The 12,788-nt window shown below is 37.9% G+C and overlaps 1 long non-coding RNA gene and 3 other non-coding genes across 4 annotated transcripts; all 4 read left to right on the plus strand.

The window, feature by feature from the left end:
* Window positions 1-2,844: 2,844 nt before the first annotated feature.
* Window positions 2,845-2,918, plus strand: Trnan-guu (transfer RNA asparagine (anticodon GUU)). The gene has a single exon. It is a non-coding gene; the product is annotated as a tRNA-Asn (tRNA).
* Window positions 2,919-3,013: 95 nt separating this feature from the next.
* On the plus strand, window positions 3,014-3,087 carry Trnan-guu (transfer RNA asparagine (anticodon GUU)). Its single transcript has one exon. It is a non-coding gene; the product is annotated as a tRNA-Asn (tRNA).
* A 94-nt stretch (window positions 3,088-3,181) lies between these two features.
* Window positions 3,182-3,255, plus strand: Trnan-guu (transfer RNA asparagine (anticodon GUU)). Its single transcript has one exon. It is a non-coding gene; the product is annotated as a tRNA-Asn (tRNA).
* A 2,341-nt stretch (window positions 3,256-5,596) lies between these two features.
* On the plus strand, window positions 5,597-11,189 carry LOC139937844 (uncharacterized). Its single transcript, XR_011786097.1, has 3 exons — window positions 5,597-5,697; window positions 10,395-10,467; window positions 10,740-11,189. It is a non-coding gene; the product is annotated as an uncharacterized lncRNA (long non-coding RNA).
* The last annotated feature ends 1,599 nt before the right edge of the window (window positions 11,190-12,788 follow it).

The following is a 12,788-nucleotide window of genomic DNA, read 5'->3' on the forward strand; positions in this document are numbered from 1 at the left end:
CGACGAGGCACGTTTGTGTGGATCATTGTATTCTACTTTTACAACATTATTTCTACCCATGTATACTGCCCAGGGAGCTGAGATGGTTTAATGAGTGAATTAAGGCCCTATGACCAGGGGTAATCATTTGTAGCGCTTAGAGACCCCCATTCGGGAGTGAAAAAGCGCTATATAAACTCAAATATTATTAAATATTATTATGTGCATTTTATAACAAACGGTTACAAACGCTTTTTAAAGACCAACTCGACCCGACCGATCCAAGGGAACGTGTTCCTTTAAGGTTACCAGTCAAATCACATTATTTACCAGAACTGGTACTCTGCTCATTATGCTCAGTAGAACTTAGTTAAGCAACAATTGCTGTTTAAGGTCTGAGTTCTACGAACTTTGCCACTGGAATAGTTTAATTTCTAAAGCTGTTAATCTGAGGACACGTTTATGCGATTCCTACGCATGCGCAGCTATCGGACGACCTGGCACTTTGCTCTCTGTTTGATGACATGGTACGGGGCGGTTACATTTTGACCCAAAGCGGATGCAGGGTAAACAAAGTCTACCATAAATAAGCATATTTATAACCAGCAAAGTGATATTTTTCATTCATCCAACGGTCTCTTCAGATATAAACTGCTGATAAAGATCTCCCCGTGATCACTTGAGAATCCATGTAGTGGGGTCTACAGGGGGCGGTTTCTACTTAAGGGATCCGTTTTGATAAACAAGTTCACGGTTGCTGAAACGTCTGGTAACGAGTTTCTTATCAACATGTCTTGTTGATCCAGACTTTTTAAAAATAGTCTTAAGATAACAAACTGATGGGGTGTGTGATTAAGGTAATTAATTTTAAAGTAACTCCATTATTAATTGAACTAAAGTATTCGTTTACAGTATTCGAGAAAATAGAATTAGATGTTGCAAACTGCTTACCATTCGACATGACCTATGGAAGTGCACAAAATATGTTAGTATTGGCATGACGTTTCGTCCCTATAGTAGATTCATTTTAGCCTTCGAGAAAGACTCTATGCTAGGGTCGAAACGTCAGGCAGTTTTTGTCTCTAAAATATAATTATGTGTTTTGATGAGTGAAATATGAATAAACAGTTAACTAAGGTTCTGAAAAATTAGTTTCCATTTAATTTACAAATTTAAAAGTAGGCCCGAGCCGACAGGGCGCTGTTCGTGACGTCAATCTAGGCGCGATATTTGAAGAGAAAATGTGTAGTCTGGCCCCGTACACTACGTCTAGGTACCTGATCGGTATGATGCCTACGTACAGAGCTACGGTCACGGAGCAGACTGCACCCACTGTATGGCTGCTGTGTGGACGGTCCACTCGGATTACCCATCAGCACGGTGAATCGCATGCAGTGCCAACACAAGATATTGGCGCTTGGCGCAAGCTAAAAACATGCCCTCAAAGTTGAAACAATACCCGTTTTCTTTTCACGTTAGGCAAATGCTCCTTAGATTCGTCACGTCTTCCAGGAACCTTTTTCGATTTCCCACTAGCTGGAAATATTGTTGGGATGGCGTCATGTTTTAGAACATAACTTTTCTCTTTATGTCAAAATATGTGGTGTATTCCGGATTTTCTAAGCACGACGGCTCGAAGTGTTTGCTGCACAGCGCTGGAAAAGACATCGGACCGAACCCCATCTTTAGTTGTTTTGCTGCATCCAGCAGCTACACAACTGGTCGACATTGCCGGACAAATGCAAGAAAAAACCGTCGAAACGTATAAACTCACGATAGGACTTGCATGTACTTACACGTACGTGTGTTCGATGTTCGATCGAAGCAAAGTCTGCCTCGACTGACATCATTAAAGGGGTACGCGGAGTCACCCCAAACAACTTTATCTATTTTTTAAACATACCAACGTTACAAACAATTACTAAAAATATGTATGTTATTGTTCATAAACATATACTCTAATGTTTGAAGAAAGAAGCATTATACCTCCAGGTGACTGTACGGCCGTTTAAAACCTTGCAGGGTCGTTGCATTCGGCTCGGGCCTTTATCACACGGCAAACGACCATGCCTGTTTTAAACGGCCGTGAAAGAACTCGTCGCTACCCTTCTATTCCCTTATTAAAGCAAATTGGTATGTGATGTTCAAAGCTTTGCATTGTGCAAAATGATATGAACAACTATTTTCTTAATCGGTAAACATGTGGGTGCAAACATTTTGTAAGTTTTCATTGGGAAGAGTATTGGCTCTGAAAAGAGCCGTTGTAATATCGACAGTTTGATCAGTTTACTTAGATCGTCTTCAGAAAAAATGGGTGGTTCTATTTGTATTTATTTTAAGTCTTTGATGAAATTAAAATCGACAACGGCGATTTTACCCTTCCAAGTATTAAAGGCAGTGGACACTATTGGTAATTACTCAAAATAGTTATTAGCATAAAACCTTACTTGGTGACGAGTTATGGGGAGTGGTTGATGGTATAAAGCATTGTGAGAAACGGCTCCCTCTGAAGTGTCATAGTTTTCGAGAAGGAAATAATTTTCCACGAATTTGATTTCGAGACCTCAGATTTAGAATTTGAGGTCCCGAAATCGAGCATCTGAATGCACACAACTTCGTGTGACAAGGGTGTTTTTTCTTTCATTATTATCTCCCAACTTCGACGACCAACTGAGTTCAATTGTTCACAGGTTAGTTATTTTATGCATATGTTGAGATACCCCAACTGTGAAGGCTAGTTTTTGACAATTACCAATAGTGTCCACTGCCTTTAACAAATATATACACTTTCTAGTCCCTGTACCGAAATCAAAAGGTTCGATTTTAGACAAACATGGAAGCATGAATCATCAACTTTACAAGCACGTCTCTGTGGCGTAATCGGTCAGCGCGTTTGGCTGTTAACCGAATGGTTGGTGGTTCAAATCTACCCAGGGACGGAACAATTTTTCTGGACAATTATTTTGTTGGTAAAATCAGGCTGTACGTACGTATATTATGAACATTAGCGAACAAAGTAATAACTTACAAGCACGTCTCTGTGGCGCAATCGGTCAGCGCGTTCGGCTGTTAACCGAAAGGTTGGTGGTTCAAATCCACCCAGGGACGAACACTTATTTTGAACTGTTATTGTTTTTTATTTGATCAAGTTTTCGAGCGGCAAAAAATGTCAAAAATAAAGTAACAAAAGTATCAACATTAAGTCTCTGTGGCGCAATCGGTTAGCGCGTTCGGCTGTTAACCGAAAGGTTGGTGGTTCAAATCCACCCAGGGACGGAATAGTTTTTGTTTTTTTTGTTTTTTTTTAGTTAGAACAAGGTTTTCCAGAAGACCAACGGGGGGGGGGGGGCACATATGAATCCCATTTTAGTTTAAGAATTAAAATCCCAGAAATTATGTATTTGTTTACTTGTTTAATACGGAGTAAAATGATGGCTGGGCCGTGAAATAATTTATAATTCAAACTGAAATAGAAAAAAACTATAGAGATCAATAAAAAACAAAACAATAATAAAGATAATAATAATAATAGTAATAATAACAACAAATTTGTATTGCGCAAAAACAATAGCAGAAAGAATCCGCATCAAGGTACTGGAAAACACAACAATAACAGTCTGGACCAGACAAAATTTAAACAAAGCAAAGTATTACACAGTAAAATAATTTAAGGAATCAAGATACAGAAACCTGGCAAAAAGTTAAAACTAATGTTAAACAACCAGTTTAAAAAGATGAAATTTTCAAAAGTTAAAAAAACAATGTCAATGATAGCCAATTATTAAATTAGCCAACGATTATATTGTTACCTTTCAATTCCATGCATCCCCCCACCCACACCCCTTGTTCAGAACATGATGAAACATGTGATGCCATCAAACAGTTGAGGGCGCCCCATTCCAGATTTTGCCGAAGCCGACTCTGTTGCATCGTAAGGAAGGCCGTATCCGAAGTGGCAGTTTCGGCTATGGCTACGGCTGGATCGCCTCATCACTAAGTACCAAAGTTTATGACGTCATTAAGAACAGCCTTAGCAGCAGTCGTAGCCGTAGCCGTAGCTGCCAAATCGGATACCAGTTCCTAGACTGATCAACCCAACGTAGATCTTTAGAATGTTGGCTTATACACATAAACAACATAGGATTATCCAACACAGTCGGGTTGGGTGTGGGTGGGGTCAGAATGCTGTTTTGGTCACAAAGATGCATACCCGGAGCCCCATTCTGCAGAAAAAAAAAACAATTGTACACAAACTGATTTGAATGTTATCCCCAAATCATCTGCCAAATTGGGGGAAACTATTGAACTGCTTTTCACAACCAAAGAGACTGTTTCAAACAATAGCAAACAGGATTATGTCCACACATTTTAACCCTTGTACAGAAGACTAACTCAGAGGACATGAATTCACAGAACAAAGTCCCTGCATAATGAAAATGATTTTTTTCCCGAGGTTTAATACAGTGTTTTGCATTTCCAATAAACACGAGAGGGCGCTCGAAACGTCGGGCATTTTTTTTTTACAACACATTACGTTGAAGTAATAATCTGTCAGCCCTTAACGAAACAAATACGTTTGATAATGAGACTGGCGGCAGCACTCTTCCGCATAAAGAGAGTGGAATCACCCCCACCGCCCCCCCCCCCCCATACACTCTCTCAATTAATTGGAAACCACCGATATGTGGGGGAAGAGGTTGATGAGGTGATGGGCTGAGTCCAAACTGGCGTCTACGGCTAGCTAGATTTCTGCGTCATCATGCTTTGAGGTATATGATGTCCTTATCAATGAATAGCAGCAGCCGTAGGCATAACCAACTCCACCATTTTGGATATGGCCCATCTTGTTGTAGCGGACAACTCGTATTTTACTACGAAGTTTTCTTGAGGGCGGTGTGCTATCAATATGAATCGCAGCAAAGTGTGCTGCGTAACACAGGCCGGTGTGGCAGGAGACTCTGTCCCTAAGAGATTCTGTCCCAAACACGGTAAATTAATGTGTACACACTTATTCCTAAATGCTTATTTTTGTTTTATGGATACAAAACATTCGGCGGACAGATTTCACTGGGACTCCGGGATCAAACCAAGTGTTATTATTTTTTTAAGGTAGTTACTTTTGTTGGGTAGTTGCCAAAAAAGACTCACTTGGTGTATCTCAACATTATGCATAAAATAACAAACCTGTGAAAATTTGAGCTCAATATTTGTCGTCGAAGTTGCGAGAGGATAATGAAAGAGAAAAACACCATTGTCGCACAAGTTGTGCGCTTTCAGATGCTTGAATTCGAGACCTCAGCTGAGGTCTCGAATTCTATTCAAATTATTATTTGAGTGAGGCATTACTTGTTTCTCAAAACTCCGTTCCAACAGAGGGAGCCGTTTCTCGCCAATGTGTTACGATCAACAGCTCTCCATTGCTCGTTGCCAAGTAAGTCGTTATGCTAAAAAGAAATTTCAGTACGTAACACACTTCTGTCTGCATGTACCCGATCAGTTCTAGTTTAAAGCAACTTCAATTTTAAAAGAATACCTGCGGTTCGCTGAGGCGTAAAGAGCGTAGCGTGGAGCAATACCGCATTGTATTGGCATTGCAGCTCAACTCAAAATTGCTCAACTCCTGTCTCAGAAGCTATAGAGTCGTTTGTTAATGTCTGTTTCTGAATGTAGTCCAAGCCACAACCCGAGAAGACTTGCCTTTCACCATTCGAAGTTCCAGTAAGTTACAATGTGTTATTGAACTAATGTTATGGCATATATTTATTGTAAAACATGCTGAGAGTGCGGACATTCGATCTTCATCAGATGTCTAGATTCAGTCAAGCTTAAACATTCCATGGACAGCTACAAACATGCTTTCAGTAAAACAGGCATACTTCTTTTAGACATGTTATTTTAGATAAGCCGGAATAAAATAATGTTTAATGTGCTTCACTTGGGTTTTGATTGTCAGTTGTTGTTTTTAAATCAGAGATTTCGATCAACCTTCATTTTGACTCACGTTGTATGCGCTAGATAATGCACAGGTGAAGTACCTCTGCAGCAAAACCAATATGTACACTCACTCACTAAAAAAGACAACTGTTTCCCCCAAAAACCATTTCGTAATACATACTGTACAGTGATTAAAATAGAAACACATTTGCATGGTTTAGGGTCTCCACGTTAAATGATAATATGCTTGTGAAAAATGGCCACCGTTTAATTGAGAAACAATGATAAAGCATGTTTAGCTCCAAATGCTGTTTTCTTCAAACTTAAGTTTGGCTACCAGGGTCTAAAATCACATCTTCTTGAAAACAGTGACGATGTTTGCGTCATAAAAAAAAAATAATAATAAATAAAAAAAATAAAAGCCAGTTCCACTGTATGATCAATTAATCATCTGATAAGAGCCTTCGTTATTTTAATTTGAGCCCGGATAAATGTTTTCAGCCATGTTATGATACTATCAATGTTACTGCAATGAGCCTTTACACGGCACAAGAGGGCGCTTTTTACTAATCATTTAACCTATGTTGTTTACTGCACATCACGCTTTTGGTTTTCAGTTTCATTGATATAAATCATTCATTTTAGTTTGCATCAACATTAAAATAAGCGCACCAAACTCAAGCTACGGTGTTCCTGTTCAGCAGAGTGTGTGTTTGAATCCCGGTCGTGACACTTGTGTCCCTGAGCAAGACACTTTACTATAACTGCTTCTCTCCAACCAGGGGTAAATGGGTACCGGTGAGGGCAGAGATGGTTCTTGTGCTTGATTTAGCCGAGTAGCGCATATTAATGTAAAAAAAAAACTGTATACTCCCCTGGGAGCTGAGATGGTGTACGGAATGAATTAACGCTATAATAAAAAATGTAAATAAATAAATAAATAACTTTTTAAGGTTCTTGGTTTGCAAATACAAAGTTAACTTGTATGTTTTCTGGCATCAATAGAGTTTCTGAAATATCCTTTTTCCTTTTATCGGGGGGGATGTACTTTAAGAGGCTCATGAGGGCGGGCTTCCATCAATGTTCTACGTAATATAACACATACGCAGCTTTAATACAATTGCTGTAGCGACGGTTGTAACCCAGGTAACTTCGCCAAGTTAACAATGACATGTGCGTGTGTGTACATAAATGATCCACTGCGTAACACAGTAGCCAAGAGATATGAGGCGAGGCAATGATTGTAGCCGAACAAACTCTTAGTGTGTGAGTTGGGACAAGTTGAGAAGCGCAGTTGCTGTATTGATGTGCTGTTTGGTTTACCTGGCGGGGAGAAAAGCATCCAACGCGGTTGGGGCCTTGTTAGATGAGGGTTTCTTTCTGAGCAGAGATCTTTAAAAAAAAAGATTTTTCTAACTGACAACAAACAAAGTGTCAACAGAGGGCGGTAAACCAGCGCTAGGTTGTGGGTGCATCAAACCCAACTTTCCATTGTAACTAATGCTAACTGATACAAAATGAAAATAAATACTGAATAAATACTAAAATCACACGGCCTCTTTAATTAAATTACACATGAAAATAACTTCCCCGTAAACAAAACCGTACAACAACGCGCTTTTGTCTTAAATTGTTTCATGAAGTAACACACCGCTTCGTCCCAAGCCAAATAAGGACAAAATTGCCTAAATTAATACATTTTCCTCAACCTGTTAGAACACAGAACCTCATGGCTGTTAACATTGTCACAATTACACAATCCGTGAATTGCATGCCCCTTAAAAGTCAGTATTGGAAAAACAAAGGTTTGAGTGTATAGAGTATAATAATCAGTTGCGCACGAATTTCGGCAAAATGATTTTGTAGTGCACCCTTGAGCACTCCACATACAAAATTGCCTAAATTAATACATTTTCCTCAACCTGTTAGAACACAGAACCTCATGGCTGTTAACATTGTCACAATTACACAATCCGTGAATTGCATGCCCCTTAAAAGTCAGTATTGGAAAAACAAAGGTTTGAGTGTATAGAGTATAATAATCAGTTGCGCACGAATTTCGGCAAAATGATTTTGTAGTGCACCCTTGAGCACTCCACATACCGGAAGTGGCTGATAAAATGCGCAATAAATGACGAACAAATCGACCTACGTAAATGGACAGTGTGGCTAAAACTGTAATGTGAATCTCATCATGCAAAGCAAACCCATACCCAATAGTTGCGTAAATCAAAGAGTCATTGCTTTCACGGATTTGTTGCATACAGTCAAGTAACATATCTATCATGTGATTATTGCCCTCCCCCTGAAAGTTAGCCGAATATACAAACGACAAAATCTGGCCTGTTTTTTTTTTAAGTGCATGGTTCATAAAGCCATCCGCTCTGATAAAACTGCGAAACATCTATTATTATTGTTGTTGTTATTTTTTTCATTAATAGTAACCAAAATGAACTTATGGTGAATAACGTGTTCATCGTTGAACTTGTGCATCTTGACTATATAATTAATTTTGGATGGATACAACACTTGTATCGTTGAGTCAGAGGCGAAACAAGACAACATTTGATATAACAGTTGTTGCTGGATGTTGTATGGATCGAATTCCAGGTCCCGAGTCATCAATGCTAACACGACAAAGTGAGTGCGCCCTCTCAGTCGAACTAACGACCTTCACAGTTGGTACGAAACAAGTCGAGTATGAATACGCTTGCTCATTGAACCATTTCGATTGACTTACCAACCCAACCAGTAACCTATTCCCGTTAACGAAAGTTTTGATCTATTTCAAGGATGATATAGCTCAAAGTGAAAATTCATTTGAAATTATTCTGTCGTCAGTATTTGCATTGTATACTAAAAATTAGCTCAATTGCTTTATTAAATTAAAGTTTTATTTTGTCTTGCAACTTTTTATAGTAAACGTAGCTTACTACGGTTTAAATCACATACATTGTGTGTACGTGCAAACGCCCCCATTATAAATAACTGAACCCCGAACAAGAACTTAATCTCATCAGCCCCTCCCATCTATATTTGATGAGACCGCTGGGGCCCAGCAACATTTCAAATCTTTCTTGAAGTTCAATGTAGTTTAAGGCAGGGGGGTAATTTTCCACCCCAAATGTTGGAATGAATCTGATAAAAGCTTCGGTCATGAAGCCATTTTCAGGAAACTAAAAGCATACATTCCGTCCAGCAAGGGTGATTTTTAATTGTTACTATTTTCTTGCAACTTCGATTTCCCATTGCTAAAATTTACACAGATTGTTTTTAGAATGTGCATGTTGGGTTACACCAAGTAAGGATACTGGTCTTTCACAATAATTACCCAAAGGATACCCTGCCTTTAAGTATCATCTTTAGGCACTTTATCTAAACTTTTCCCGGATAACTTGCGGAAGGGTTTTCCCGGAGCTAATTTGTTATCCCTCAACAAGTGCATTCTGTATGAACTCCATGAACAGTTTTCAGGAAAGTTCTATGAGCCATTTGTTTAATATTGGTAAAACCGCACACACTTAGATTTTGCTATCTACTGGGAGCCAGCAGTTGTTCCCAAATGGTTCCGGGAAAACCCTTCCACAAGTTGTCCGGGGAAAGTTTTGATAAGGTGCCTTATTGGTCTTGCATATTTATTTTGTAAAGGTATTCTCGGTCAATTTCAACAACAAATCCATTCAATTTCGTTTATAAATGAATGTTCTAGTGAATAACATTGATTGGTCAAAAGGAGCAACTCAATATTTTACCTGGTCAGACTCCAATGTTTTTTACGAAATTGAATGAGTCTTGATGGCTTATGAATTGGAATGGTCTTATTTGACCAGTTGAATGCTGTGGTGAAATTCGAACTGCTCCTTGACTGACGAATGATGATACAATGGAGGATTTATTTTGAAACGAAATCGAAAGATCCGGATGATTAACATTATCTATTTGTATTTTATTTTACAATAACTCGAAGACTTGTTGTTGGATTTTAAATCACAATTCTAAGAAAAAAAAGAGTTGTATTCTTGGATATTTAGTTCACTAACATTTGATTGTGGTATTAATCATCAATAAAATCAGAACATTGATTTTGATGTATGCTATATTTCGATTATTTTTAGCCACGCTCTAAAAAAAACAAATGTATGTGTGGGCGGATTATACAAATAAATTGCCTTTGTTAGCGTCTTGAAGATAGTCTTTTTATCTTCATCACTTTTCCCTTATTTAATTAAGAATGTTGGTTACATATCTCGTCCAGTACCAAAGGGGGGGGGGGGGGGGGTGGTCACGACTTCTGTATAGGCCTAAGGAACTCAGCAGACCTATAACCTTGACCTGGCACTTTGCTGCACAAAGTCTAAAAGTAGGATGCTACTTTTTCGGGGTCATTTTGTTTTGTTTTGTCTGGAAGTTATCATTAATAAATTCAGTTCGATTGGTTGTCATTTGTCATTTTTAATGACTCTTTTGCATCATCTGATCAGGAATGAAAAATTTACATCGACATAATGAGAATCGTCGTGGTCCTATGGGTATAGTGTGGCGAATACTGAACAGGTAAAACAAAAGTTTATTTTTATTTATTTTTTTTTTTTTTTCAGTAATGTTTTAATTGGGATGATTTTTATACATTTGTGTTATATTTTATTAATTTTTATTTGTTCGGATATGGCTCATCAAGCTGCTGTTTGGGGGCTTTTAAGCCCATAGATCTGTTCTAAATAATACATAAAATCGAGAAATGGACAGATACAAAAGCATTAGAACAAAATGCAAATTAAATAATTTAATTTTGTCTTCCAAACTGAAGCTTTGTCTCTTTTGTTTAGAAAACAATAACAACACAGATGGCTGATAGGGGGACGTCGTCTTCATCCCGGTGCTAGTTGTCTGGAGTTGTCCTCACAAGGCAATTTTACCTAACCCAGTTTCACCCCAACCTGTATAACAAACCATATCTATTCATAAAAATAGCGCTTTTCCCACAAAATGGACAGCAAAAAAAGCTTGTGCAGTTTGATCTATTGCAGTTTTGTTCGTAGACAATACAATCGACTGAACTTCATAGCAACTAATGGCATTATTAATCATTTCGGACTCTTATTGTTCCATTATCAAACTTGACGTTTCACTGAAACGTTTTTCCTTTCAAATCTAGCGTTGTTATAATAATTATACTCTATACCAGGGTCAGATAAAAAAACACAATCATCTTTCGATACTTGAAGCGCGTACCCATTGCTGCCAAATAATTACGACAGTGGTGTCATTTTTTTTGTATGAGGTAACCCCCAAATAAAATCTCTAAAAACAAACTTTATTTCCTCAGCTTTTCAGACGGAATAACGCCCTCTGTTGTCGTAATTTGGTGAAGTTTATACAGAGACAATCTTCACCAATTATTCATCTAAAAACCAACAGACAAACCGGTATTACACTAACCTGCGTTGTCGCGATGTTTTATTCTGAAGTGTAAAAAGGGAGGGTAAACGTTTTGTAATCACTCTTAAAAGTAATGGCAATACAAACTTACTTTTTAAAGGCAGTGGACACTATTGGTAAAAGTCAAAGACTAGCCTTCACAGTTGGTGTATCTCAACATGCATAGGAACAAACCTGTGAAAGTTTGAGCTCAATCGGTTGTCGAAGTTGCGAGATATTAATGAAAGAAACAAAAACCTGGTCACACAGAGGTTGTGCGCTTTCAGATACTTGATTTCGAGACCTCAAATTCTAAACTTGAGGTCTCGAAATCAAGTTCGTGGGAAATTACTTCTTTCTCAAAATCTACGTCACTTCAGAGGGAGCTGTTTCTCACAATGTTTTATACTGTCAACCTCTCTCCATTACTCGTTACTAAGTAAGGTTTTATGCCAATAATTATTTTGAGTAATTACCAAAAGTGTCCACTGCCTTTAAAGCTGCTTTACTACTTAAAAGTAGTACAACAGCTTTTGATAATATAAAGCATTTTTAAGAATCATTTCACTTTGCAGTTATGTGGTCTTAGACAAAGATACAATTGTTTGTTGTCCTAACACAATATGTATCAGAAAAACGTTACTGTCAGATCCGTTGTTTCTCAGATGGTGTATTCCAACTACGTACATAACTGCATTTAGCTGATAATTATCTTTAAAGGCAGTGGGCACTGTTGGTAATTACTCGAAATAGTTTGCAGCATACAAACTTACTTGGTTACTAGTAATGTAGAGTTGTTAATAGTATAAAACATTGTGAGAAACGGCTCCCTCTGAAGTAACGTAGTTTTCGAGAAAGAAGTAATTTTCCACGAATTTTTTTAATTGCATTAGTATCTCCCAACTTCGACGACCACTTGAGCTCAAATTTTCACAGGTTTATTTATTGTATGCATATATTGAGATTAACCATTGATAAGACTGGTCTTTGACAATATTACCAAGGGTGTCAAGTGCCGCTACCACCTCTTGATATGAAATGTTCACATGTTACTTTATTGTATGTATACGTTTCCTTTAAAGGTTGACAAAGGACGAAGGACAAAACTAAATAAGTTTAATTTCACGTTTTCACATGTGTGTTCCCCCCCCCCGCATTTATAATTCGAATTTCATCTAGTAAGTGGGTTTCACCAAAGTTGGTGCTGCTTGTTTTGTCTTATAATTTGTTAAGTGTGTGTTCCTCGTATTTTCTATCGGTCTGTACTTGATCACTAAACATGATGGATTGTTATGCATTATTATCATTTGTTTATTATGTTTATTTTGGGTTTATAATCGAAGGCCAACAACTTCCACTGGAGATAGTGTTGTTCAGTTTTATTTTTGTTTACCGTATACAATTTAATATTACTGTCGAAATAGTACAACATATGAACCTGTCTCTAACTTTCTGAC

This window comes from Asterias amurensis, chromosome 5 (assembly GCF_032118995.1).
Source record: "Asterias amurensis chromosome 5, ASM3211899v1".
NCBI classification, from domain to species: domain Eukaryota; kingdom Metazoa; phylum Echinodermata; class Asteroidea; order Forcipulatida; family Asteriidae; genus Asterias; species Asterias amurensis.